This window comes from Maylandia zebra, linkage group LG14 (assembly GCF_041146795.1).
Source record: "Maylandia zebra isolate NMK-2024a linkage group LG14, Mzebra_GT3a, whole genome shotgun sequence".
In the NCBI taxonomy this organism is placed as follows: Eukaryota; Metazoa; Chordata; class Actinopteri; order Cichliformes; family Cichlidae; genus Maylandia; species Maylandia zebra.
Window position 1 is genome coordinate 5,621,388 of NC_135180.1, and position 26,954 is coordinate 5,648,341.

Genomic DNA, 26,954 nt, shown 5'->3' on the forward strand with positions numbered 1-26,954 from the left:
TTATTTCGCCAAGACATTGCGTTTCTGACGATTACATGCATTTGAATGGGGAACTCGACCGAAACAAAGTATAGGTTTTCATTATGTGAATAACTTGGAAATCTTAGCTCAAACAGCTGCAAAACCTGTTTTCCCAGCACGGGGACCTTAAGTTCTATAAGATAAAGCCATGAATACGCATATCTGAGTTTCCTATCAAAAGTTACAGCTATTTATATGAAGTTGTGCAAAAACACTTTCTTTCGCCAAGACAGTGCGTTTCTGACGATTACATGCATTTGAATGGGGAACTCGACTGAAACAAAGTATAGGGTTTCATTATGTGAATAACTTGGAAATCTTAGCTCAAACAGCTGCAAAACCTGTTTTCCCAGCACGGGGACCTTAAGTTCTATAAGATAAAGCCATGAATACGCATATCTGAGTTTCCTATCAAAAGTTACAGTTATTTATATGAAGTTGTGCAAAAACGCTTTCTTTCGCCAAGACAGTGCGTTTCTGACTATTACATGCATTTGAATGGGGAACTGACCGAAACAAAGTATAGGTTTTCATTATGTCAATAACTTGGAAATCTTAGCTCAAACAGCTGCAAAACCTGTTTTCCCAGCATGGGGACCTTGAGTTCTATAAGATAAAGCCATGAATACGCATATCTGAGTTTCCTATCAAAAGTTACAGCTATTTATATGAAGTTGTGCAAAAACGCTTTCTTTCGCCAAGACAGTGCGTTTCTGACTATTACATGCATTTGAATGGGGAACTCGACCGAAACAAAGTATAGGGTTTCATTATGTGAATAACTTGGAAATCTTAGCTAAAACAGCTGCAAAACCTGTTTTCCCAGCACGGGGACCTTGAGTTCTATAAGAACTCGCACTGTCTTGGCGAAAGAAAGCGTTTTTGCACAACTTCATATAAGTAGCTGTAACTTTTGATAGGAAACTCAGATATGCGTATTCATGGCTTTCATGAATACGCATATTGAATATTATAAGATAAAGCCATAAATACGTAAATCTGAACCTTCTATCAAAAGTTACAGCTAACTTCATGAAGTTGTACAAAAAGGCTTTATTTTTCAAAGATAGTTCGTTTCTGACTATTACATGCATTTGAATGGAGTTCTCGCACGAAACAAAGTATAGGTTTTCATTTTTTCAATAACTGGAAGATCGTAGCTCACACAGCTGCAAAACCTGTTTGCCCAGCACGGAGATGCTGAATTGTATAAGATAAAGCCATAAATATGCATATCTAAGTCTCCTATCAAAAGTTAGAGCTGTCTTCATGAAGTTGTAAACGCTTTATTTCGCCAAGACAGTGCGTTTCTGACTATTACATGCATTTGAATGGAGTTGTCGCACGAAACAAAGTATAGGTATTCATTTTGTGAATAACTTGGAAATCTTAGATCAAACAGCTGCAAAACCTGTTTGCTCAACACGGGGACATAGAATTCTCTAAGATAAAGCCATAAATATGTGTATATGCGTCTTCTATCAAAAGTTACAGCTGTCTTGAATGAAAGCATTATAGCAGCTTACCTCGATCATGTGGTAGAACAGACACATGGGCCACCTACGTGTCCTCCTACGGCAGGAGTAGTTGCCACAAACCTGCAAAACAAAAAGAAATGATCAGTTGACATGAACAGATTTATACAGCCATAAGCAAGAGATTCTTCCTGCCTGTGGGCGTCAAACTGGACCCCCCCCCCCCTACTGTAACTATCAAAACTATCATAGTCTAAAACTATCATCTCATATCAAAACTATTATAATCACATTATCTGACTTTATCAGTTATAACAATGAGAAACGGTAAACAATTTGGCAAATAAATGACTTATAATTGTGCTTACCTGGTCCAGATAATCCACAGTCCCTTTGCATTTGTTATAATCCAGGATGATGTGGGGCTTTCTCTTCCCAGAGTCCTGGACTTGTGCCTGGTGCTCAATAAGACAACCTTTTTTCTTTGCTTGGGGATGTAGGAAACCACAGCCTTGCCCCCACCTGTAGCGACCTGGACGGGAGAGACGATCATCGAATCTTACTGCCCGATTAATTTGCTCAAAGGTTGGTGAAATGCAGGATTAGCTGCATAATGTCCTCTGCAAAAAAAGATGGAAAGTGCTCACAGGTCTGCTGATCCTATACGAATTGCATAATGGGTTGGTCCTGGGGTTAAAATGGGGGGAGGAAAAAATGGCAGGACCTCTTCGTGTGTGGGTTGCCACATGATTTCTCCATTTTTAGATCTCCACTGGCCATCCTCCAGCCTTGTCTCTTCCTCCTGCTCTTCTTCCTCCTTCTCCTTCTCCTCCTCCGCACATGAGCTGCAAAGCTCCTCGGTGCCTGGCAAAAATTCTTCTTCGCTGTCAGAAGTATCTCCACTGCTTGTGGAGAGTGCAAAACTGCAGCAACAGCCTCCTCTAAACTGAGTGCACGCTTCATTGTGTCTGTGCAGAAATGACCACTCAGACCAGGCTGCAAAGTATTCTCATAGACTTCAAAGGTGCACCTGAATAAACATGCTATACCATACATCCAATAAGAGAGAGGAGGCACACTCTTGATCAAGAAAAAACATAAACGCACGCCTTTGATCTCCCCCCCCCCTCTCTCTCTCTCTCTCTCTCTCTCTCTCTCTCTCTCACACACACACACACACACACACACATGCACATACATACACACACAATACCATTTTATGGTGGTTAGCTGTTTTATTGTCATGCATTTTACAAGGTAAGATAACCATGTCCTGCATTCAAAACCACTGAAAATGTCTATGGTGGTGCTGTGCCTAATATTGTGCTGGTGTATGCTGGGTAATGGCACAGCTAGCGACTGGGTGACTTTATTCACCCGCTTCGGCTGTTATCAGTCCATACAATGGGCGTTATTAGCACAAATCAGTCCCATAGATATTGACCATCTCCTGCTAGATTGTTCAGAAGGTTGTTATCATCCATCCAGATGGAGGACCACTAACAGGAGCGTGGGAAGACTCCAGAATCCACTCTGGCTGCAATCCGGTGGATACAGCAGTGTTTACAGGTAATACCGTTTAAACGGACAGCATTTATAGAATGACTATTAAAAGTCAGCGAGTGTCAATAATGTTAATGTGGTTATGTTAGTAATACACCGAGTGCTAATATAACAGCTTTAAGATGCATTTGTAGATGTTATTACGTGTTTTACCGTCTTTATGGTGCTAGCTTAAAGTTACGGTGTAAACGTTAGCTTATATTGGAGTAAAGCTGTTACATTTTAAACGATGTTAGCACAGAAATATTAGTTTCTGTCATGACTGATGAAGTTACTAGTTAATAAAGTTTCCAGTAAAGTGTTTAATCAGAGGGGCCGATGGCGAGATATGGCAGCCTCGCTTCTGTCAGTCTGCCCCAGGGCAGCTGTGGCTACAACTTTAGCTGCCTCCACCAGTGTATGAATGTGAGAGTGAATGAATAGTGGTATTGTAAAGCGCTTTGGGTGCCTTGAAAAGCGCTATATAAATCCAATCCATTACTATATTATTATTATTAATCGCAGCCACAGACTGACAGCAAATATCTCGATTAGCTTCAGTGCATCTGTAATAAATATGTGCAAGTTTCAGTGCTTCGTTTAAACTGTATGATACTTATACTGACCCAGGGTCAGTGTAAAATACAATCCTAGCTGTGTGAACAAAGCCTCCTTTAATCCTGCATGAAAAACCTCAGAATGCAGGCTATTATTACTCTTTCCTGCTGGCACACCTGTCACACCTGAGAGTCAGCTAGAAACGTACAGTGACGTGGACATCATGCAAAGACTGCCAGACTCTGTAATACTGCAAATCAGAATCAGAATCAGAAAGGATTTTATTGCCAAATGTTGAGCGGGTTTACAACATTAGGAAATTGCTGCGGTGCTTCAGTGCAAACATACTGTTATAAATACTGTTATATACTGTTATAATACTGTTATAAATACTGTTATAAATTAAGCTTAAGTGACTCAAGATCAGTGACTGATCAGTGACTCAAGTTAACACTAAACTTTAAACGGTACCTCTGTGTCTCTGTGTGCTGAACATTTAGGATTGAGTCAGGCTGCATCTGTGTTAGTCCTCTAACAGACTGGTGACCTGTCCAGGTGTGCTCTACCTATGACTACTGTAATAGAAATTTTATGTTATTCTCATTTAAAGCATTTAAGTGCTTACGCATATGCTTAGTTGTGACACTGTTATAGACTGTTCAATGAAAGTTTCTAAAACTAGATGAACTTACTTCAGCAGTTTGAGAAAACAACTCCCTTTACAGGTGCTGATAACGCCAAGGGCACAAAACCATTGATCCGTTAGGTTTCATAGCGAGACACGTGAAGTGGCAGAGCTGACATGACTGAACTGTGATGTTTGATGTGTGTTTGCTCTCCTGTGCGCAGTAATAAATAGCATGATCACAGCTCTTTCTGTGTTGCAGACTTTATTTTAAAAATTCCATGACACCCCCCCCCCCCCCCCCCCCCCACCCACTGTGAACCTGAATTGAATATTCAGAAGACATTTGTTTAAATAGTTCTAGAAATCTGAGCTGTTGGTGTGTCCCTCGATTGTGTGGTAATAATATTAGAGCTAACAATCTTTCTTACTGAACCTCTACTATGAGTCATGTTACCTGAGATTAATTCTATGTTTACCTGTCAGCCTGGACGAATGTGCTGTGTGAAGGAAATTAAATTAAATCAGATCTGAATGTACATTTAAGGAACCTGTTCATATTTAATTGAAATATGAACCAGTGATTTTTTGATTGCTGATTCCAAGAGAGTCTTTGTGGAAATCCTCTTTGGCTTTTTGTTATTTTAATTCTCTTTTCTGTTTTCCAGAACAGTTCTCCACAGTCACTGTCCATATGGGTCAGTGGGACCAAGAAGCACTCTGCTAATGTGTGGACTCTGACCAGCAACATCCAGCAAGACCCAGACAGCATTTTCTATCTCCCAGCTGGAGTTTTTGTTTGTCTGTGACTGGAGAGTCAGATTTTTGTTGAGCTTCACACTTGCAGAGGTAAGTCAGTTTGCAGAGATCCCTCCCACCCTGGCTTTTATGTGCTAGATTTCTTATCTGAAACAGTAATATTTCAGTGACTGCTGCTTATACCACAGGTTAATACACTCTACTGATCCCTGATAGGAGAATCATCAATTTTGCCAGCAAAGAAGCCTGGTGGATGTTTGTTTACAGTCTGATGATGGGACATCATGCTCTGCATCTTTAAAGTTTGTCTCTTGATTATTATTCATACCCAGTAATGTGAAGTATGCTCATATCTACTATAACTGAACCAACCTGGTGCTCTTCATTTATGGAGGCTGTTGAGTCTGAATGTTGGATATTGTGTATCTCGTGTTCTCTGGGCTTTGTTGTCCTCAGTCTTTTTGCAGGATCAGAAAACAAAACCAGGAGGCGCGTAAATGTTTCTTCTCCATGATGTTTCTTCAAATGTTTCTTCTGGATGATGATATGACCGTGACACGGGATGCCACCTTTGGTCTTGTGATGAAGCAAAGCTCAGGAAGAAGTGTGATTAAATGGTACCCACATGTGTGCTGCTGAGAAGGATGTACAGGGGCACCTGCAGCCAAATCCAAGCCTCAGGTTAGTTGTAGTTGCAGAACGCTATAGACTGAGACATCTAAGGCATCAAATGTTTGATTAAACGGATGAAAAAGAGAAGTTTTTTTCCTATAATTATCACTTCTTAAAATCTGTAGCAACTTCAAGTCTTTCAGCATGCTGAGCATGCTCAGAATGTGACAAAATATTTTTGTTCAATATTTAATTTCTTTCAGTTGCAATTGTTAAATGAAAAAAAAAAAATTCTTATAATTTAGCAAACGAATTTATCAAAAAAAAAAATATATATACATATATCTGTATTAGTTTTAATGAATTAATTTGACACCTGTATTGAAAATACCATATTGTATTCATACAGAATCAGTATGGTATCATTGTTTGTCTATTCACTGATTGTTGAAGCTAAGAGCGACTTTGATCTGTTTAGATCTAAAGTATCCAAAGTTGAGCTCTAATGTTTCTTCACCCCTGTGTGTGTGATATGTGATTTCCTACATGCTGGCAGAGCAGAGCAGCAGTTTGTGCTCACAGATGGTGACGGTGTGGAGAGACGGTGGTGTTTCCTCAGAAGAACCAGCAGAGTCACAAAGGACACCAGTCCATCTCACCACCTTGACTTGCTGACTGATGTTCATCTGCACTGCACAGAGGAAATCAACTGACCGAGGTTTGTCCAGTGACGTGTTATGAAATGTATATTTGTTTTATGCTTACATATATGTTTTTCTTGACAGAGGCTCTGCTGAGGTTAGACAAAGCAGAGAAAACATGTGCTTTACATTTTACTGTGATTTATTGAGATATTTGTTGCCTGATGTTCAGCAGGAATGGAGAAATAGAATCAAAGGGAGATGTTTTTGATGTTTTTGTAATGATGTAAGTAAATCTTCAATATTATTTATTTGCTTGGTTATATTAGGAGTGTTTCTGAGTGAGGGGGAGAGGAGTCATCATCCAGGTAAAGTGACGTAGATCAGTGGATACACTTGTCTCCCCTTTAAAGGAGACGATCCAAGTCATCCTTAAATGTTAGTGCTTTCAAATACACAAACATTTTTAAAGGACAAAAATGAACATCCAACTTTGACTGTAATACAAAATAAATCTTTGCATGTGTGTTTTCAAACTCTCAGATGGGCAGCATATCAGTTTTGGACTGTCTAACCTGCCGGAGCAGCACTGAATGACCACCGCACGAGCATGTTCCTGCAGCATTCAGCATCTGATCTGTCATCTGTGTGCTTCTGCTTTTGGTAAGTAGAGTTACCCAACTCCAGTAACTCTAAACACATGCCATCCATTTCTAACGGCCTGGTTACTTCCTGTCAGTTACTTTAGAAACCATGTGGTCACCTGACCTAACACTGTTTCTTCTTCTTCCCCTTAATGTTGAAGTGTCAAATGTCAAACAGCTGGAGAGGAAACTACACCAGTGTACTGGGATGTTTCAGCAACACGTGCCAGATGCTGTTCCTTCATGGTGACATCACCAGAGACAGTCCCGCCCACCTCAGGACCCATTGATTATGATGATCTGATCCATCAAACCCCCAGCAGGTGAACCTTATTCATGACATAACACCGCAACAATGTAAAAAATTAAACAGCAACAGTCTAAATGTAAAGTGCATTCTAAAGTCCTCTTCAATAAATTGTATGCAAAGAGTCATTCAGGTCACTACAGAACCCAGAGTCTTCATCATTAAATCTCTGGTTGCTTCATTTTTCTATCCTTTATCAGATATTTTAAAGGTTAGCTTAGGTAAAGTTCCATTCTCATGGTGAGGCAAAGTGCTTTATGTGTGTGTGTGCGTGTCATGAACGGCTATAAAAGGCCTATAATTAAAGAACAAAGTGGGGTTTGAGTTCGAGTTGCGGCAGAATGTCACTACTTGTAAATGGAATGCAGCCTTCCTACGGCGGACAGCTAATAACAGGAATCGGACGCGGTCCAGCCAAGTCCACAGCAACCACCATAGCAACCGCCTAGCTTTACCTTAAAAACATATTCTGTCTTCATAACTATCAAAATCGTGAAATGATTTGCAAAGTGTGAAAGTGTTACAGCTGCAGAGAGCTATGGCGGTATCTATGGAAGCTGTTTACATAGCTAATAATATACGATGTAACCATGTAGACAGTCAGTCACGTGAGCTAGCGGTGCATGTTTACTACAGTGAATAAGGTGATTGAGTGCACAGCGTCCACACTCTGCAGGGGGTAAAGACATTACTTCAATATTGTTTTATATTGATATATATTTGCCTTCTGTTGACCATCACCTCAGGTTCACCATTACAGTTTCAGCATACAAATGCACACTGTGTAAATATGAACACATTCAAAAACTCATGTCTCAGAAATAAGCACAGCTGTTCATGTTTGTCATTAGAGTTTTATTTGTAAGAAAATTATGAACTTCATATTGTGCATTAAATAAAAGAACATTTCACAACTCTGAGTCAACAGAAACAGGTAACAGAAATGTCTCTAATGTGTACAGTGTAGTGTAAGCATTAAAAGATCATAAAGGAAACACTAACATTTATGTGAAACTAATTGTAATAAAAAATGAGATTTAAAAGAAAGAATCTGAAAACAACACTTTTTTGGTCTAAGTGATCAAAGTAGAAAACAGAACTGATGTTCAAGAACAAACCGTAGCTGCACTAATATTACACATCTCGATCGTTGTACTGAACAGACATGTTGCTTTTAAAACCACATGCAGTGTGTGACCGTGACTGTTCACTGAGACCATGAACGCCACTTCACTGAAGCATTCTTCTTCTTCTTCTTGCCATTAAATTGGAAGCAGAAGCAGCACGAGCTGATTTGATCTACTGAAAGGACAAAGCAGAACATCTGAGTTGAAACCAGTCAGCTGAAATCATTAAGACAGGAACAAATTCAATGCAGTGTTTCAAGTGGCTTAGCCTGTTACAACTGTTGATTCAAGCTAAATACGGTTAACACACAGTGTCAGGGAGCTCCAGTGTGGGAACTAGTGGCTTTAGGTTTGTAGTCATTTAACTTTCATCCATTCATTCATTTAATTCAGGAGGAAGAAATGCCAGGTTGGTGCAGGCTGGTTACATGCATTTGGTCCCATGCTGTCTTTAATTAAATGACTTGGTTCATTTTATGGCTGGGCTGTATGTGGGGTTATATCATGTTATTTGGGCAGGAGTTCCTGTCCCCTGTTAGACTTAGAAAGTTTCTCCATAAGTAGAGTTTCTAACTCTTCTAGCACATCTGTGGCTGACAGCATTTTGGTGGCTCTTTTTACCCCACACTGGTTGTGAGTGTGTAAATAGCCCCACTAGTTCTTTTGGGTTGCAGTTAACTAGGGAGGAAGGGGTGGGTATGCCATGATTAGGTGAATAACAATTATATGGGCTACATAAATTTCACAATGCATGCATATATCTCTATCAATTAAACCTGGCCTGAGGGCTGCCATTTTTTACATTCAGTTATTTCTCTTAGAAATGTTGGAACTAAATAATGAATGTGTTACAGTTAAAGTGAAACACTGGTCAGTGTAAATGGCTCATTGGGACACAGAAACCTTTAAATTAAACCTGATATCTAGTGTCAAACAATATCAAAGCTGTAAAAGATGTTTACAGTCAGAATTTATAAAACTATGATTGTAAATAAATTCAAACAAGTGAGCTTTTCTCTTTGTGCTGAATATCAACACTGTGGTTTCTTAGACTGTAAGCTTTACTTTAGTGCAACCAGTTGCAGAAGCTGCCACTCCAAATGTCTTTTGATAACAAGAAAAAAATATATTTTCAGTCCACGGCCTGAAGTTCTTCTCCGACATCTTCTGCAATTGGCTTTGTCTGCTGGTTTGAAGACAATAAACCACAAAAAAGATGATTTAGTCACTTTGTCTGTGTCATGCAGCTTGAATGTGTCGTGTAACGATGTTGAATAGCCGTCGTTATCCCTCTGCTGCGTCAGTAAGATTGTACTGTACAGCATCTCACTGATATGTGAGGAATGCTAATATAACACGATAACAGACTTACATCATTAAAATATAAAGTGCAGGAGATATTTAGATATTTTTTATATTTATATTACATTTTATAGCTGACGGATATTACTAAATAGATAGAATTTACTAAATAGCTGGATGAACATGAAAAATATGTCTATAATAACAAATGACCATGAGAGCCAGTAGAATTAATTCAGCTGGACACTCGAAAGACGTCCTTAAATGCTCTTTAAGTGGCAGAACAGATGAACAAACAGTTAATCGCTTACTTGAGATGAAATCTGCTCAGCTACTTTGAAAACAGCTTCTAACTGGTTCCTCCTTTAACAGGATGACGGCTCAGGGGTAAGGCCATCATGCAGTCCAGCAACCTTTATGGTTCTGCTTTGATTCACCAGGAACTATTAGGGAAACCTTCCAGCGCCTCCTGTGAAAGACACAGGCATAAACACACAAACATTTATTAACATGTTCCACAGTGTTCCAGTTTGATTTTCTCATCCTGTGGACAACAACGTACATGGATGCAGGTTTATTGTTAACTTTTGTAAGGTTTATTTAGTGAACATATCCAGCTGCAGCTCCACTGTGATCCTGAACTGGATAAGCACTTAAGAAAATGTGTCAATAAATGGACATACATTAACTTACTATATTTATCCAAACAGATGGGACCAATAATGCTTCGCTGAGTTAGAGACTTTAACAGACTCTTCTATGTAAGAATGTCTCGTGCTGATATACCTGCAAACTTGACAACAAAGGTTTTTCAGACTACATGTAGCTGTCCTCTATGTCAGCTCACACATTTACATTTATGTCACACTTATTTCTGCTTTCCCATTTTATAATTATTACTTACATTTTGATTAGATACCTTGAGATACCTTGCAGGGCTAACACAATATGTGTAACAGAAAATCCACTTAAATGTTTGATATTTCTTATAATAATCATAATTATGACTATTATTTAAAGGTTTCTTCATAAATACATTTAGATTTTTTATAACCCCTAAAATATAAACCTGAGCTGTTTCAGATTCTGACCTCTGACCTCAGTGACCTGGCTGTGTCCTCACTGCAGCTCCCTCTTGGAAGTACGTCTGCTTCTTGTCTTCCCCCAGTGTTGACCGCCTGATATCAAGATATCACGTACTGTAACTGAGGAACAAAAAAGGACAGACACTTGCCTTCATTTAAAAGTACATTCATACAGAGATAATCTATGGAAACACACTAGTTCACCCTTTTGGGAGGAATCAGTTCCTGTGAAACATTTCTGTAAATGAACATCATGTGGAGAATGAATGAAATGAGTTCTTCAGGTGACTCAGCAGTCCCACACTGACAGATGAAATCTAGTTAAACTATTAAGCATATTTGTTCTTCTGAAATCTGTGTTAAACAACAACAAACATAAATTAATAACAAAAACTACAGCTGAGTAGAGGCTTTACAAACCACCAGAAGCTATAATGCTAAATTTTAATCTTCAAATGTTTCTGAGCCGTCTTCAACCTGCTTTTAACACATTAAAGTCTCAATAAATAAAGTCAATGCAGACTCAATCCTAAATGTTCAGCACACAGAGACACAGAGGTACTGTTTAAAGTTTAGTGTTAACTTGAGTCACTGATCATTCACAATATTACAGAGTCTGGCAGTCTTTGCATGATGTCCACGTCACTGTAAGTTTCTAGCTGACTCTCAGGTGTGCCAGCAGGAAAGAGCAATAATAACCTGCATCCTGAGGTTTGTCATGCAGGATTAAAGGAGCCAAGCTTTGTTCACACAGCTAGGATTGTATTTTACACTGACCCTGGGCCAGTATCAACTTCAAGAAGATAGCTGTAACTGTTGATAGAAGAATCACACACACATATATATTTATGGCTTTGCCTTATACAATTCAGCATCTCAGTGCTGAGGAAATAGGTTTTGCAGCTGTTTGAGCTAAGATTTTCAAGTTATTCACAAATTAAAACCTATACTTTGTTTCGTGCGAGTTCCCCATTCAACTGTCTTGGCGAAATAAAGCGTTTTTACACAACTTCATATAAATCGGTGTAACTTTTGATAGAAGATTCAGATATACGTATTCATGGCTTTATCTTATAGAATTCAATATCCCCGTGCTGGGGAAACAGGTTTTGCAGCTGTTTGAGCTAAGATTTCCAAGTTATTCACATAATGAAAACCTATACTTTGTGTCGGGCGAGAACTCCATTCAAATGCATGTAATAGCGAGAAACGCACTAACGTGGTGAAATAAAGCGTTTTTCATGGTCTTCATAAAGACAGCTGTAACTTTTGATAGAAGACTCAGAAATACATATTTATGGCTTTATCTTATAGAATTCAATATCCCCGTGCTGGGCAAAAAGGTTTTGCAGCTGTGTGAGCTAAGATTTTCAAGTTATTCACATAATGAAAACCTATACTTTGTTTCGGTCGAGTTCCCCATTCAAATGCATGTAATCGTCAGAAACGCACTGTCTTGGCGAAATAAAGCGTTTTTGCACAACTTCATATAAATCGGTGTAACTTTTGATAGACGACTCAGACACACATGTTTATGGCTTCATCTTATAGAATTCAATTTCCCCGTGCTGGGCAAAAAGGTTTTGCAGCTGTTTGAGCTAAGATTTTCAAGTTATTCACATAATGAAAACCTATACTTTGTTTCGTGCGAGTTCCCCATTCAAATTCATGTGATCGTCAGAAACGCACTGTCTTGGCGAAATAAAGCGTTTTTGCACAACTTCATATAAATCGGTGTAACTTTTGATAGAAGATTCAGATATACGTATTCATGGCTTTATCTTATAGAATTCAATATCCCCGTGCTGGGCAAACAGGTTTTGTAGCTGTTTGAGCTAAGATTTTCAAGATATTCACATAATGAAAACCTATACTTTGTGTCGGGCGAGAACTCCATTCAAATGCATGTAATCGTCAGAAACGCACTGTCTTGGCGAAATAAAGCGTTTTTGCACAACTTCATATAAATCGGTGTAACTTTTGATAGACGACTCAGACACACATGTTTATGGCTTCATCTTATAGAATTCAATTTCCCCGTGCTGGGCAAAAAGGTTTTGCAGCTGTTTGAGCTAAGATTTTCAAGTTATTCACATAATGAAAACCTATACTTTGTTTCGTGCGAGTTCCCCATTCAAATGCATGTAATAGCGAGAAACGCTCTAACGTGGTGAAATAAAGCGTTTTTCATGGTCTTCATAAAGACAGCTGTAACTTTTGATAGAAGACTCAGAAATACATATTTATGGCTTTATCTTATAGAATTCAATATCCCCGTGCTGGGCAAAAAGGTTTTGCAGCTGTTTGAGCTAAGATTTTCAAGTTATACACATAATGAAAACCTATACTTTGTGATGGGCAAGAACTCCATTCAAATGCATGTAATAGCGAGAAACGCACTAACGTGGTGAAATAAAGCCTTTTTCATGGTCTTCATAAAGACAGCTGTAACTTTTGATAGAAGACTCAGAAATACATATTTATGGCTTTATCATATAGGATTCAATATCCCCGTGCTGGGAAAACAGGTTTTGCAGCTGTTTGAGCTAAGATTTTCAAGTTATACACATAATGAAAACCTATACTTTGTGTTGGGCGAGAACTCCATTCAAATGCATGTAATCGTCAGAAACGCACTGTCTTGGCGAAATAAAGCGTTTTTGCACAACTTCATATAAATTGGTGTAACTTTTGATAGAAGATTCAGATATACGTATTCATGGCTTTATCTTATAGAATTCAATATCCCCGTGCTATGCAAACAGGTTTTGCAGCTATTTGAGCTAAGATTTTCAAGTTATTCACATAATGAAAACCTATACTTTGTGTCGGGCGAGAACTCCATTCAAATGCATGTAATAGCGAGAAACGCAGTAACGTGGTGAAATAAAGCGTTTTTCATGGTCTTCATAAAGACAGCTGTAACTTTTGATAGAAGACTCAGAAATACATATTCATGGCTTTATCTTATAGAATTCAATATCCCCGTACTGGGCAAAAAGGTTTTGCAGCTGTTTGAGCTAAGATTTTCAAGTTATTCACATAATGAAAACCTATACTTTGTTTCGTGCGAGTTCCCCATTCAAATACATGTAATCGTCAGAAACGCACTGTCTTGGCGAAATAAAGCGTTTTTGCACAACTTCATATAAATCGGTGTAACTTTTGATAGAAGATTCAGATATACGTATTCATGGCTTTATCTTATAGAATTCAATATCCCCGTGCTGGGCAAACAGGTTTTGCAGCTGTTTGAGCTAAGATTTTCAAGTTATTCACATAATGAAAACCTATACTTTGTTTCGTGCGAGTTCCCCATTCAAATGCATGTAATAGCGAGAAACGCTCTAACGTGGTGAAATAAAGCGTTTTTCATGGTCTTCATAAAGACAGCTGTAACTTTTGATAGAAGACTCAGAAATACATATTTATGGCTTTATCTTATAGAATTCAATATCCCCGTGCTGGGCAAAAAGGTTTTGCAGCTGTTTGAGCTAAGATTTTCAAGTTATACACATAATGAAAACCAATACTTTGTGATGGGCGAGAACTCCATTCAAATGCATGTAATAGCGAGAAACGCACTAACGTGGTGAAATAAAGCCTTTTTCATGGTCTTCATAAAGACAGCTGTAACTTTTGATAGAAGACTCAGAAATACATATTTATGGCTTTATCTTATAGAATTCAATATCCCCGTGCTGGGCAAAAAGGTTTTGCAGCTGTTTGAGCTAAGATTTTCAAGTTATTCACATAATGAAAACCTATACTTTGTTTCGTGCGAGTTCCCCATTCAAATGCATGTAATCGTCAGAAACGCACTGTCTTGGCGAAATAAAGCGTTTTTGCACAACTTCATATAAATCGGTGTAACTTTTGATAGAAGATTCAGATATACGTATTCATGGCTTTATCTTATAGAATTCAATATCCCCGTGCCATGCAAACAGGTTTTGCAGCTATTTGAGCTAAGATTTTCAAGTTATTCACATAATGAAAACCTATACTTTGTGTCGGGCGAGAACTCCATTCAAATGCATGTAATAGCGAGAAACGCACTAACGTGGTGAAATAAAGCCTTTTTCATGGTCTTCATAAAGACAGCTGTAACTTTTGATAGAAGACTCAGAAATACATATTCATGGCTTTATCTTATAGAATTCAATATCCCCGTACTGGGCAAAAAGGTTTTGCAGCTGTTTGAGCTAAGATTTTCAAGTTATTCACATAATGAAAACCTATACTTTGTTTCGTGCGAGTTCCTCATTCAAATACATGTAATCGTCAGAAACGCACTGTCTTGGCGAAATAAAGCGTTTTTGCACAACTTCATATAAATCGGTGTAACTTTTGATAGAAGATTCAGATATACGTATTCATGGCTTTATCTTATAGAATTCAATATCCCCGTGCTATGCAAACAGGTTTTGCAGCTGTTTGAGCTAAGATTTTCAAGTTATTCACATAATGAAAACCTATACTTTGTTTCGTGCGAGTTCCCCATTCAAATGCATGTAATAGCGAGAAACGCTCTAACGTGGTGAAATAAAGCCTTTTTCATGGTCTTCATAAAGACAGCTGTAACTTTTGATAGAAGACTCAGAAATACATATTTATGGCTTTATCATATAGAATTCAATATCCCCGTGCTGGGCAAAAAGGTTTTGCAGCTGTTTGAGCTAAGATTTTCAAGTTATACACATAATGAAAACCTATACTTTGTGATGGGCGAGAACTCCATTCAAATGCATGTAATAGCGAGAAACGCACTAACGTGGTGAAATAAAGCCTTTTTCATGGTCTTCATAAAGACAGCTGTAACTTTTGATAGAAGACTCAGAAATACATATTTATGGCTTTATCTTATAGAATTCAATATCCCCGTGCTGGGCAAACAGGTTTTGCAGCTGTTTGAGCTAAGATTTTCAAGTTATTCACATAATGAAAACCCATACTTTGTTTCGTGCGAGTTACCCATTCAAATGCATGTAATCGTCAGAAACGCACTGTCTTGGCGAAATAAAGCGTTTTTGCACAACTTCATATAAATCGGTGTAACTTTTGATAGAAGATTCAGATATACGTATTCATGGCTTTATCTTATAGAATTCAATATCCCCGTGCTATGCAAACAGGTTTTGCAGCTATTTGAGCTAAAATTTTCAAGTTACATAATGAAAACCTATACTTTGTTTCGGGCGAGAACTCCATTCAAATGCATGTAATAGCGAGAAACGCACTAACGTGGTGAAATAAAGCCTTTTTCATGGTCTTCATAAAGACAGCTGTAACTTTTGATAGAAGACTCAGAAATACATATTCATGGCTTTATCTTATAGAATTCAATATCCCCGTACTGGGCAAAAAGGTTTTGCAGCTGTTTGAGCTAAGATTTTCAAGTTATTCACATAATGAAAACCTATACTTTGTTTCGTGCGAGTTCCCCATTCAAATGCATGTAATAGCGAGAAACGCTCTAACGTGGTGAAATAAAGCCTTTTTCATGGTCTTCATAAAGACAGCTGTAACTTTTGATAGAAGACTCAGAAATACATATTTATGGCTTTATCATATAGAATTCAATATCCCCGTGCTGGGCAAACAGGTTTTGCAGCTGTTTGAGCTAAGATTTTCAAGTTATACACATAATGAAAACCTATACTTTGTGATGGGCGAGAACTCCATTCAAATGCATGTAATAGCGAGAAACGCACTAACGTGGTGAAATAAAGCCTTTTTCATGGTCTTCATAAAGACAGCTGTAACTTTTGATAGAAGACTCAGAAATACATATTTATGGCTTTATCTTATAGAATTCAATATCCCCGTGCTGGGCAAAAAGGTTTTGCAGCTGTTTGAGCTAAGATTTTCAAGTTATTCACATAATGAAAACCTATACTTTGTTTCGTGCGAGTTCCCCATTCAAATACATGTAATCGTCAGAAACGCACTGTCTTGGCGAAAGAAAGCGTTTTTGCACAACTTCATATAAAGCGGTGTAACTTTTGATAGACGACTCAGACACACATGTTTATGGCTTCATCTTATAGAATTAAATTTCCCCGTGCTGGGCAAAAAGGTTTTGCAGCTGTTTGAGCTAAGATTTCCAAGTTATTCACATAATGAAAAGCTATACTTTGTGTCGGGCGAGAACTCCATTCAAATGCATGTAATAGCGAGAAACGCACTAACGTGGTGAAATAAAGCCTTTTTCATGGTCTTCATAAAGACAGCTGTAACTTTTGATAGAAGACTCAGAAATACATATTCATGGCTTTATCTTATAGAATTCAATATCCCCGTGCTGGTCAAACAGGTTTTGCAGCTGTTTGAGCTAAGATTTTCAAGTTATTCACATAATGAAAACCTATACTTTGTTTCGTGCGAGTTCCCCATTCAAATACATGTAATAGTCAGAAACGCACTGTCTTGGCGAAATAAAGCGTTTTTGCACAACTTCATATAAATCGGTGTAACTTTTGATAGAAGATTCAGATATACGTATTCATGGCTTTATCTTATAGAATTCAATATCCCCGTGCTGGGCAAACAGGTTTTGCAGCTGTTTGAGCTAAGATTTTCAAGTTATTCACATAATGAAAACCTATACTTTGTTTCGTGCGAGTTCCCCATTCAAATGCATGTAATAGCGAGAAACGCTCTAACGTGGTGAAATAAAGCCTTTTTCATGGTCTTCATAAAGACAGCTGTAACTTTTGATAGAAGACTCAGAAATACATATTTATGGCTTTATCATATAGAATTCAATATCCCCGTGCTGGGCAAACAGGTTTTGCAGCTGTTTGAGCTAAGATTTTCAAGTTATACACATAATGAAAACCTATACTTTGTGATGGGCGAGAACTCCATTCAAATGCATGTAATAGCGAGAAACGCACTAACGTGGTGAAATAAAGCCTTTTTCATGGTCTTCATAAAGACAGCTGTAACTTTTGATAGAAGACTCAGAAATACATATTTATGGCTTTATCTTATAGAATTCAATATCCCCGTGCTGGGCAAAAAGGTTTTGCAGCTGTTTGAGCTAAGATTTTCAAGTTATTCACATAATGAAAACCTATACTTTGTTTCGTGCGAGTTCCCCATTCAAATACATGTAATCGTCAGAAACGCACTGTCTTGGCGAAAGAAAGCGTTTTTGCACAACTTCATATAAAGCGGTGTAACTTTTGATAGACGACTCAGACACACATGTTTATGGCTTCATCTTATAGAATTAAATTTCCCCGTGCTGGGCAAAAAGGTTTTGCAGCTGTTTGAGCTAAGATTTTCAAGTTATTCACATAATGAAAACCTATACTTTGTGTCGGGCGAGAACTCCATTCAAATGCATGTAATAGCGAGAAACGCACTAACGTGGTGAAATAAAGCCTTTTTCATGGTCTTCATAAAGACAGCTGTAACTTTTGATAGAAGACTCAGAAATACATATTCATGGCTTTATCTTATAGAATTCAATATCCCCGTGCTGGTCAAACAGGTTTTGCAGCTGTTTGAGCTAAGATTTTCAAGTTATTCACATAATGAAAACCTATACTTTGTTTCGTGCGAGTTCCCCATTCAAATACATGTAATCGTCAGAAACGCACTGTCTTGGCGAAATAAAGCGTTTTTGCACAACTTCATATAAATTGGTGTAACTTTTGATAGAAGATTCAGATATACGTATTCATGGCTTTATCTTATAGAATTCAATATCCCCGTGCTATGCAAACAGGTTTTGCAGCTATTTGAGCTAAGATTTTCAAGTTATTCACATAATGAAAAGCTATACTTTGTGTCGGGCGAGAACTCCATTCAAATGCATGTAATAGCGAGAAACGCACTAACGTGGTGAAATAAAGCGTTTTTGCACAACTTCATATAAATCGGTGTAACTTTTGATAGAAGATTCAGATATACGTATTCATGGCTTTATCTTATAGAATTCAATATCCCCGTGCTATGCAAACAGGTTTTGCAGCTATATGTGCTAAGATTTTCAAGTTATTCACATAATGAAAACCTCTACTTTGTTTCGTGAGAGAACTCCATTCAAATGCATGTAATAGCTAGAAACGCACTAACGTGGTGAAATAAAGCCTTTTTCATGGTCTTCATAAAGTGTCAGAGTATTGTCTTTTTTAAAGGTTTTATTATTCATATAATAATCAACTAAGAGTGTTTATATTTCTCTTCTGTACTCAACCAGCTGTATATTTTAATTGCTGGCTCCCTACTTTATAACGGAAACGGTTTGCTTTCACATAATCACTCTTTTGCCTTCACATTGTCACTCTTTGCCTTCACATTAATTTTCAGCAACAGGAAAACGCCACCCAAGAGTAAGAAACAACCTTGTAGAAAACACAAAGTTTTTGAGAAACCACACCTGCGTTCTTGACAAGATAAGGATGATATTTCCTTTTTTGTATGCTTCATGATGTGTATAAATAAAGCCAGACTGCACCAAGAAGGTGTGTGAGTCTCTCCCTGAGTCTCTCACCCGTGCACGTTTAAAACTGCTCTAAGTGTCTGAGTGATATTTCATTGCATCTGAGTACTTGTTAAAATAGAATATCTTTAACATTTAATTGGTCCTTCTGAGCCGGAGTGGACATTGATATTTTTTCAATGCTCCAATAGGAAACCTTCATCAAGTCCTGACGTCGTGAGAAGCCCACGCTGTCAACTCCTCTCCAGGCAGAGGATAAAGTCCAGAGACGTGACGTTCGGGTTTTGGCCAGCGTTCTTATAAGAGGTCCACGACTTCAGGGGTTGATGAAGGAAACCAAAGCAACCACACAATAACTCAGGTGAACTCACTCACATCTTGCGCAAAACGACTGAGGCAACCTGTGGTCTGTACATAAAATAGTTTCCCGTCAAAATATGACAGCTTAGTAACAGTCTCGTCTGAAAAAGGACTGGTAGAAAAGTTACGCAGCTCGCCTGAAAAAGGGCTTGGAGCAAGCTTTATGTCAAAATACGACAGGATAGTATAACAGTCTCGTCTGAAAAAGGACTGGTAGAGAGTTACGCAGCTCGCCTGAAAAAGGGCTCGGAGCAATGTAGAAAGACACAGTGTTGCCCAGAACAATACTCATTACGCGTATGATCTGTTGTTTTACTGTTTTGTTGGTGGAGTAAGTTGATTTTACAGCACATTAAGGAGGCTGAACTACTCCACCGAATTGTTTACCGTTGGTTGCTCGAGTTCTGGTGGAACGGGAAAAGGTTGTGTTTCATCACATAAAATTGACACCGCTTTCAAGGCTAGCTTGAAAGTAGAAGGCCGTGTCAATAGCCTCTCCCATTCCTCGTGCCAGAGAAAGCATCACGGGTGTGTATGTGTGTGTGTAAACGTAAATATATCTATGAGCTAATAAAAATAATAAGAAAGAAAAATGGGTAATAAATCAACAAAACTCACTGCTGACGAGCAGTGGCTAGAGAAAAAATGTCCAGGCGCCGGACAAACTGCAGTGACTGATAAAACCCTTATTAAGTGAAAACTAGAGATCAAAGTAGTTTAAAAAGGTTGGAAACAGACCTCAACGAATAGATATAAATATAAGAAGTACAAAAATAAAATAAATAAAGACAAAATTACATTAGAACTTATTTTTAATGTATTGAAACTAATAATAGGAAGGATAACAACCTGTAAACTTATATTAACAATGAAACATAGTTGGCAAGACGTTCATGCCCAGAATGTATAAAATAAATAAAAGGAAATAATTCACACGAAAACCTTTTAAATAAAATAGAGAGATGCATAAGGTACATTAAGGCTGTGTCATTGGTCAGCCAAGGAAAGTGTGTGAAAAGGTAAATGTCTCCAGCTTGGGAAAAGGTGAAGCTGCAGATCACCCGAAGCCCTTGATGGACACAAAATAAAATATAAAATATATAATAATAAATTGCTTGGTTAGACATGCAACAGAAAGAATGAAAGTGACCGAAGGTTGGATCTGAGATGAGGCAAACAGAAGACCAGTCTAAAAAGTAGGCACAAACCTGTTCAGAGAAGAAGCAAATTTGTACAGATTGGATGAATTCTAAGTTATCTGTTTGCTGAGTAAGATGATCCCAACTATTAAATTGGCTCAGTAGTAGTATAGTAATATACACTTTTATATACACTGATAAAATGTTGTAATATACTGTTGTTATTATATGGAAAGAAAAAGATGATAATAATAAGAAGTAACCTAGTCAGTATGATGTGAGATGGACAATTGTTATGAAGTAGTCTGCATCAAGCTTAAGGTTTGCTCAAACTCAGTATAATGACATAGGAGATGAAGAAAATAAAGGAAATATCTAAACTACTTAGGTGCATAGAGGCACTTGACATGCTTGAAAACCTGGATAAAATATTACTGAGATATAGAGCACATCTATAGTAACAACTAATAAGCCAAACCCTGTAGACAACAGCTAAAGTTACAGGATTGTGAAGCTGAATTAAATATGTGGACACCGCTAAGTTGATGAGCATGTTACACATTTTCTTTTATTTTTTATTTATTTGTTTTTAGAGCAGAAGCTGCATAAAAGCCAACACATGCAGCTGTCTGTGAGCTCAGTTTTCCCTCACATGTCTGCTCTGTTTCAGTAGCAGCATTTTTCTTTTTGGGTCCTGACTCATGTATGTTTTCGGTTTTGTTTGATTATTTTATTTTGTTGATTTGGAAACAAATTTGTGACAATACTTGTTTAAAATATGTAAGATGTGTGAGATGTGTGAATTCTTTGAAAAACTAGAAATTATCTAAAAATGCCTCAAGTGAGAATGTAATGTTCCATCTATAGAGAAGAAAAAAAAAATCTTGCTGGAAGTGATCACCTTGCCAAAACAATTGGCACTGTGCACATGTGGAGCACATCAAAAAGACAATTATATTGTCACAAAAGGAAATAATTTTGCAGAACAAGCAGCAAAACAGGCTGCAAACAATCGGCAGAGCTACTAGAAACCAACTACTGCCTACAAATACCACTTGATGTACTAAAAACCGAACAACAAGCTGCAACAATCACTGAACAAAACAAGTGGCTGAAATGTGGAGTAAACTGAAAGATGACTTAATGGTCTGTGATGGAAAACCTATATTAACAGAGTCATTACACAGGACAGCGGTTGTAGTGACACATGAGGTAAACACCTGTGTCAACAGGAGGGAGATATAGTATAGATAAACAATACAATACACACTATAAATTTTGAAACTTTAGCGAATAATTTGTAAGAACGCATGTTCTTACAAACTATTCTGTCAAAAAAAAACAAAACAAAAAAAACAACACAACTCACAAGGAAACTTAAGACCTAAGAGAGGCTAGTTTTCCATACAATCCACATGGATTTCATTGAACTTAACGAATGCCAAGCATCGAAATATGCTCTAGTAATTATAGATGAATTTTCAAAATGGCCCGAGTGCATTGGCCTAGTAAAAATGTGGATGAGAATAACACAAGGTTCTCAGAAACTTATACCTTTTGAAATCATCCACGGGAGAGCGTTTCCATTGCCAATCACTAGTGAGCCTATTAACAAATCAATAAGGGAAACCACCCTAGCAGAATGGATGACTAAGCTGTTTGAAAATAAAGAGATTGTGTTATACAACAAACTGCCGAGTAATATCTTTCCAGTGTCTTGCAGGTTACAACCAGGTGATTGGATCCTGATCAAAGTACTCCAGAGAAAGAATTGGAGTTCACCAAGGTGGGAGGGCCCATACCAAGTCCTACTTACCACACCCACCGCCTGCAAAATAGCAGAAAGACCATCTTGGATCCACCAAAGCCACTGTAAAAAAGTGAGTGACAATCCAGACGCTTAGACGCCGGCTCCCCTGGCTTCTAGGTGATCTATTGGTGAAGGGAAGGGCTGATTGGGTATATCCCGCCCTTTTTTTTTTACTTCTCGCCAATAGTCTACTCACCAGAGGTCTAGGTGTGCCTGGTCATCATGAAGACACTTGTCCTCCTAGTGGCCAGCATTGCGCTCCTAGTGAGCCTACTAACACTCACCCAGATGAGAGGAAATAAACAACACCACCTGCAAAAAAGATGGACACATGACAATTCGCATCTGCGTGACCTGAACCAAGACCATAACCACCCATGGATGAACAACGCGTGGTATAGATATGTGTATGATAGAACACGCACCGACAACAGCACGGAATGCTATGTGTGTTCACATATGCCAACAACAGCCGTACACGCAACAATATATGGAAAGGCACCTGAACTTGACGAAGCGATGTGTGTGTTCAACAAAGCAACAACTGGCACACGCAGAGATTTGATGGCAACAGGACTGACCCTAAAAGGTCAAAGCACAAAGAAAGAAGACCTAATTCCATGGTGTAGTGACACAGACGTCAAACGTGTCACGAAACCACTTTCACAACGACGGATCCTAATTGAACAGACAACCCCTTGTGCCTACAATCTGACGAACTGGAACTACACCTGCAACGAAAAACATTGGGTAAACGTCAAAGCCAACAACACAAAAAACAAATCATTCGCCATAGTTTTGCCGCCGGACATACAGCACCCACCCAATGTGTTTCAACTTCTCTGATGGAAACAGGAAACTTGGACGAAACCGCAACTGCACACAGACACTTGACCTGACCCAATCCAAAGGAATAAACACCTTCAAAAATGGAACTTTCTGGGTCCAGGGAGCCGCTTGGGCCTGCGGGCCTAAAACCTACTTCATGCTCCCACCGAACTCCACCAGTCTGTGTGCACCAGTACTAATTTCAGACCACACCTTCAAGATCACAGCAGAGACACACACGTCAAGAGCAAAACGTGAAGTTGCTGAAGTCGCTGAAGTAATGCCACATGACCCAATCTATGGATCAGATGTGCCCAAGAACTTCAAACTATGGATGGTCAGAAAGTCCTCCACTCCTTGTTCCCTTGGGTAGGAGCTGGGAAAAACATGCTGAGGATCGAGACACTTGACTATCGATTTGGACTGTTCCTAAATGCTTCAATGAAGATCAACAAAGCGCAAAATGAAGAAATCGACGCAATACGCATTGTAGTGATGCAACACAGAGTCGCACTAGACATGATTCTAGCTGAAAAAGGAGGTTTGTGTGTATTGTTTGACACCACATGTTGTACATACATCCCAGACAACATACACTCACAAAACATGACCGACGCTTTGAACACCTTGAGAAAGATTAAAGATGCTGAACAACAAGACTATGTCACAAGCACTGATGATTGGTTGACATGGTTACTAGGTGGTTCATGGAAGTCCCTACTGATTAAAGGACTTGTTGGAATTGCATTTTTGCTTTTACTGTTATGTGTTTTCACAACATGTGTAGTACCCTGTCTGAAGAAAATGGTATCAAACATGGTGACAACTTCTATCAATGCTTATGTGATGACGTCTCAAATGGAAGAAATTTTGAAAGATGATCCATACAGTAATGTTTAGTTTAATTGAACACAGGACTGTTTTATGACGTTCAAACCGAAAATGTTTAGACAAGAGGTTATGAACTGACAAAAATAACAGTACTGTCATGTGAGAAATCTAAACAACAGGAGAGTATTTTTGTTTTTAAAGGTTTTATTATTCAAATAATAATCAACTAAGAGTGTTTATATTTCTCTTCTGTACTCAACCAGCTGTATATTTTAATTGCTGGCTCCCAACTTTATAACGGAAACTGTTTGCTTTCACATAATCACTCTTTTGCCTTCACATTGTCACTGTTTGCCTTCACATTAATTGTCAGCAGCAGGAAACCGCCACCCAAGAGTAAGAAACAACCTTGTAGAAAACACAAAGTTTTTGAGAAACCACACCTGCGTTCTTGACAAGATAAGGATGATATTTCCTTTTTTGTATGCTTCATGATGTGTATAAATAAAGCCAGACTGCACCAAGGAGGTGTGTGAGTCTCTCCCTGAGTCTCTCACCCGTGCACGTTTAAAACTGCTCTGTCTGACTGATATTTCATTGCATCTGAGTACTTGTTAAAATAGAATATCTTTAACATAAAGACAGCTGTAACTTTTGATAGAAGACTCAGAAATACATATTCATGGCTTTATCTTATAGAATTCAATATCCCCGTGCAGGGCAAACAGGTTTTGCAGCTATTTGAGCTAAGATTTTCAAGTTATTCACATAATGAAAACCCATACTTTGTGTCGTGCGGGTTCCCCATTCAAATGCATGTAATCGTCAGAAACGCACTGTCTTGGCGAAATAAAGCGTTTTTGCACAACTTCATATAAATCGGTGTAATTTTTGATAGAAGATTCAGATATACGTATTCATGGCTTTTTCTTATAGAATTCAATATCCCCGTGCTGGGCAAAAAGGTTTTGCAGCTGTTTGAGCTAAGATTTCCAAGTTATTCACATAATGAAAACCTATACTTTGTTTCGGGCGAGAACTCCATTCAAATGCATGTAATAGCGAGAAACGCTCTAACGTGGTGAAATAAAGCGTTTTTCATGGTCTTCATAAAGACAGCTGTAATTTTTGATAGAAGACTCAGAAATACATATTTATGGCTTTATCTTATAGAATTCAATATCCCCGTGCTATGCAAACAGGTTTTGCAGCTATTTGAGCTAAGATTTTCAAGTTACATAATGAAAACCTATACTTTGTGTCGGGCGAGAACTCCATTCAAATGCATGTAATAGCGAGAAACGCACTAACGTGGTGAAATAAAGCCTTTTTCATGGTCTTCATAAAGACAGCTGTAACTTTTGATAGAAGACTCAGAAATACATATTGATGGCTTTATCTTATAGAATTCAATATCCCCGTGATGGGCAAATAGGTTATGCAGCTGTGTGAGCTAAGATTTTCAAGTTATTCACATAATGAAAACCTATACTTTGTTTCGTGCGAGTTCCCCATTCAAATGCATGTAATCGTCAGAAACGCACTGTCTTGGCGAAATAAAGCGTTTTTGCACAACTTCATATAAAGCAGTGTAACTTTTGATAGACGACTCAGACACACATGTTTATGGCTTCATTTTATAGAATTCAATTTCGCAGTGCTGGACAAAAAGGTTTTGCAGCTGTTTGAGCTAAGATTTTCAAGTTATTCACATAATGAAAACCTATACTTTGTTTCGTGCGAGTTCCCCATTCAAATGCATGTAATCGTCAGAAACGCACTGTCTTGGCGAAAGAAAGCGTTTTTGCACAACTTCATATAAATCGGTGTAACTTTTGATAGAAGATTCAGATATACGTATTCATGGCTTTATCTTATAGAATTCAATATCCCCGTGCTGGGCAAACAAGTTTTGCAGCTATTTGAGCTAAGATTTTCAAGTTATTCACATAATGAAAACCTATACTTTGTGTCGGGCGAGAACTCCATTCAAATGCATGTAATAGCGAGAAACGCACTAACGTGGTGAAATAAAGCCTTTTTCATGGTCTTCATAAAGACAGCTGTAACTTTTGATAGAAGACTCAGAAATGCATATTTATTGCTTTAGCTTATAAAATTCAATATCCCCGTGCAGGGCAAACAGGTTTTGCAGCTGTGTGAGCTAAGATTTTCAAGTTATACACATAATGAAAACCTATACTTTGTTTCGGGCGAGTTACCCATTCAAATGCATGTAATAGCGAGAAACGCACTGTCTTGGCGAAATAAAGCGTTTTTGCACAACTTCATATAAATCGGTATAACTTTTGATAGAAGATTCAGATATACGTATTCATGGCTTTATCTTATAGAATTCAATATCCCCGTGCTATGCAAACAGGTTTTGCAGATATTTGAGCTAAGATTTTCAAGTTACATAATGAAAACCTATACTTTGTTTCGGGCGAGAACTCCATTCAAATACATGTAATAGCGAGAAACGCACTAACGTGGTGAAATAAAGCCTTTTTCATGGTCTTCATAAAGACAGCTGTAACTTTTGATAGAAGACTCAGAAATGCATATTTATGGCTTTATCTTATAGAATTCAATATCCCCGTGCTGGGCAAACAGGTTTTGCAGCTGTGTGAGCTAAGATTTTCAAGTTATTCACATAATGAAAACCCATACTTTGTTTCGTGCGAGTTCCCCATTCAAATGCATGTAATCGTCAGAAACGCACTGTCTTGGCGAAATAAAGCGTTTTTGCACAACTTCATATAAATCGCTGTAACTTTTGATAGAAGATTCAGATATACGTATTCATGGCTTTATCTTATAGACTTCAATA

General features: G+C 38.1%; 2 long non-coding RNA genes across 7 annotated transcripts in view; one reads left to right on the forward strand and one right to left on the reverse strand.

Moving 5' to 3' along the window:
• The window catches only part of LOC143422018 (uncharacterized), a 182,102-nt gene extending 171,287 nt beyond the window's left edge, over positions 1 to 10,815 (reverse strand). Inside the window, exon 1 of the long non-coding RNA XR_013101616.1 lies at positions 10,705 to 10,815. This is a non-coding gene — a long non-coding RNA (uncharacterized LOC143422018). The remainder of the gene's footprint in view (positions 1 to 10,704) is intronic.
• On the forward strand, positions 2,759 to 24,698 carry LOC143422017 (uncharacterized). Of its 6 annotated transcripts, none has more exons than XR_013101612.1 (10): positions 2,760 to 3,065; positions 4,890 to 5,070; positions 5,197 to 5,282; positions 5,437 to 5,661; positions 6,149 to 6,310; positions 6,563 to 6,601; positions 6,777 to 6,896; positions 7,039 to 7,200; positions 19,345 to 19,514; positions 22,366 to 22,639. It is a non-coding gene; the product is annotated as an uncharacterized LOC143422017 (long non-coding RNA). The 6 variants fall into 6 exon arrangements; XR_013101611.1 differs by adding an exon at positions 22,650 to 24,698 and having other exon boundaries at positions 2,767 to 3,065; positions 5,169 to 5,661; positions 22,366 to 22,532; XR_013101613.1 differs by having other exon boundaries at positions 2,759 to 3,065; positions 5,169 to 5,661; positions 22,376 to 22,639.
• Positions 24,699 to 26,954: the final 2,256 nt, after the last annotated feature.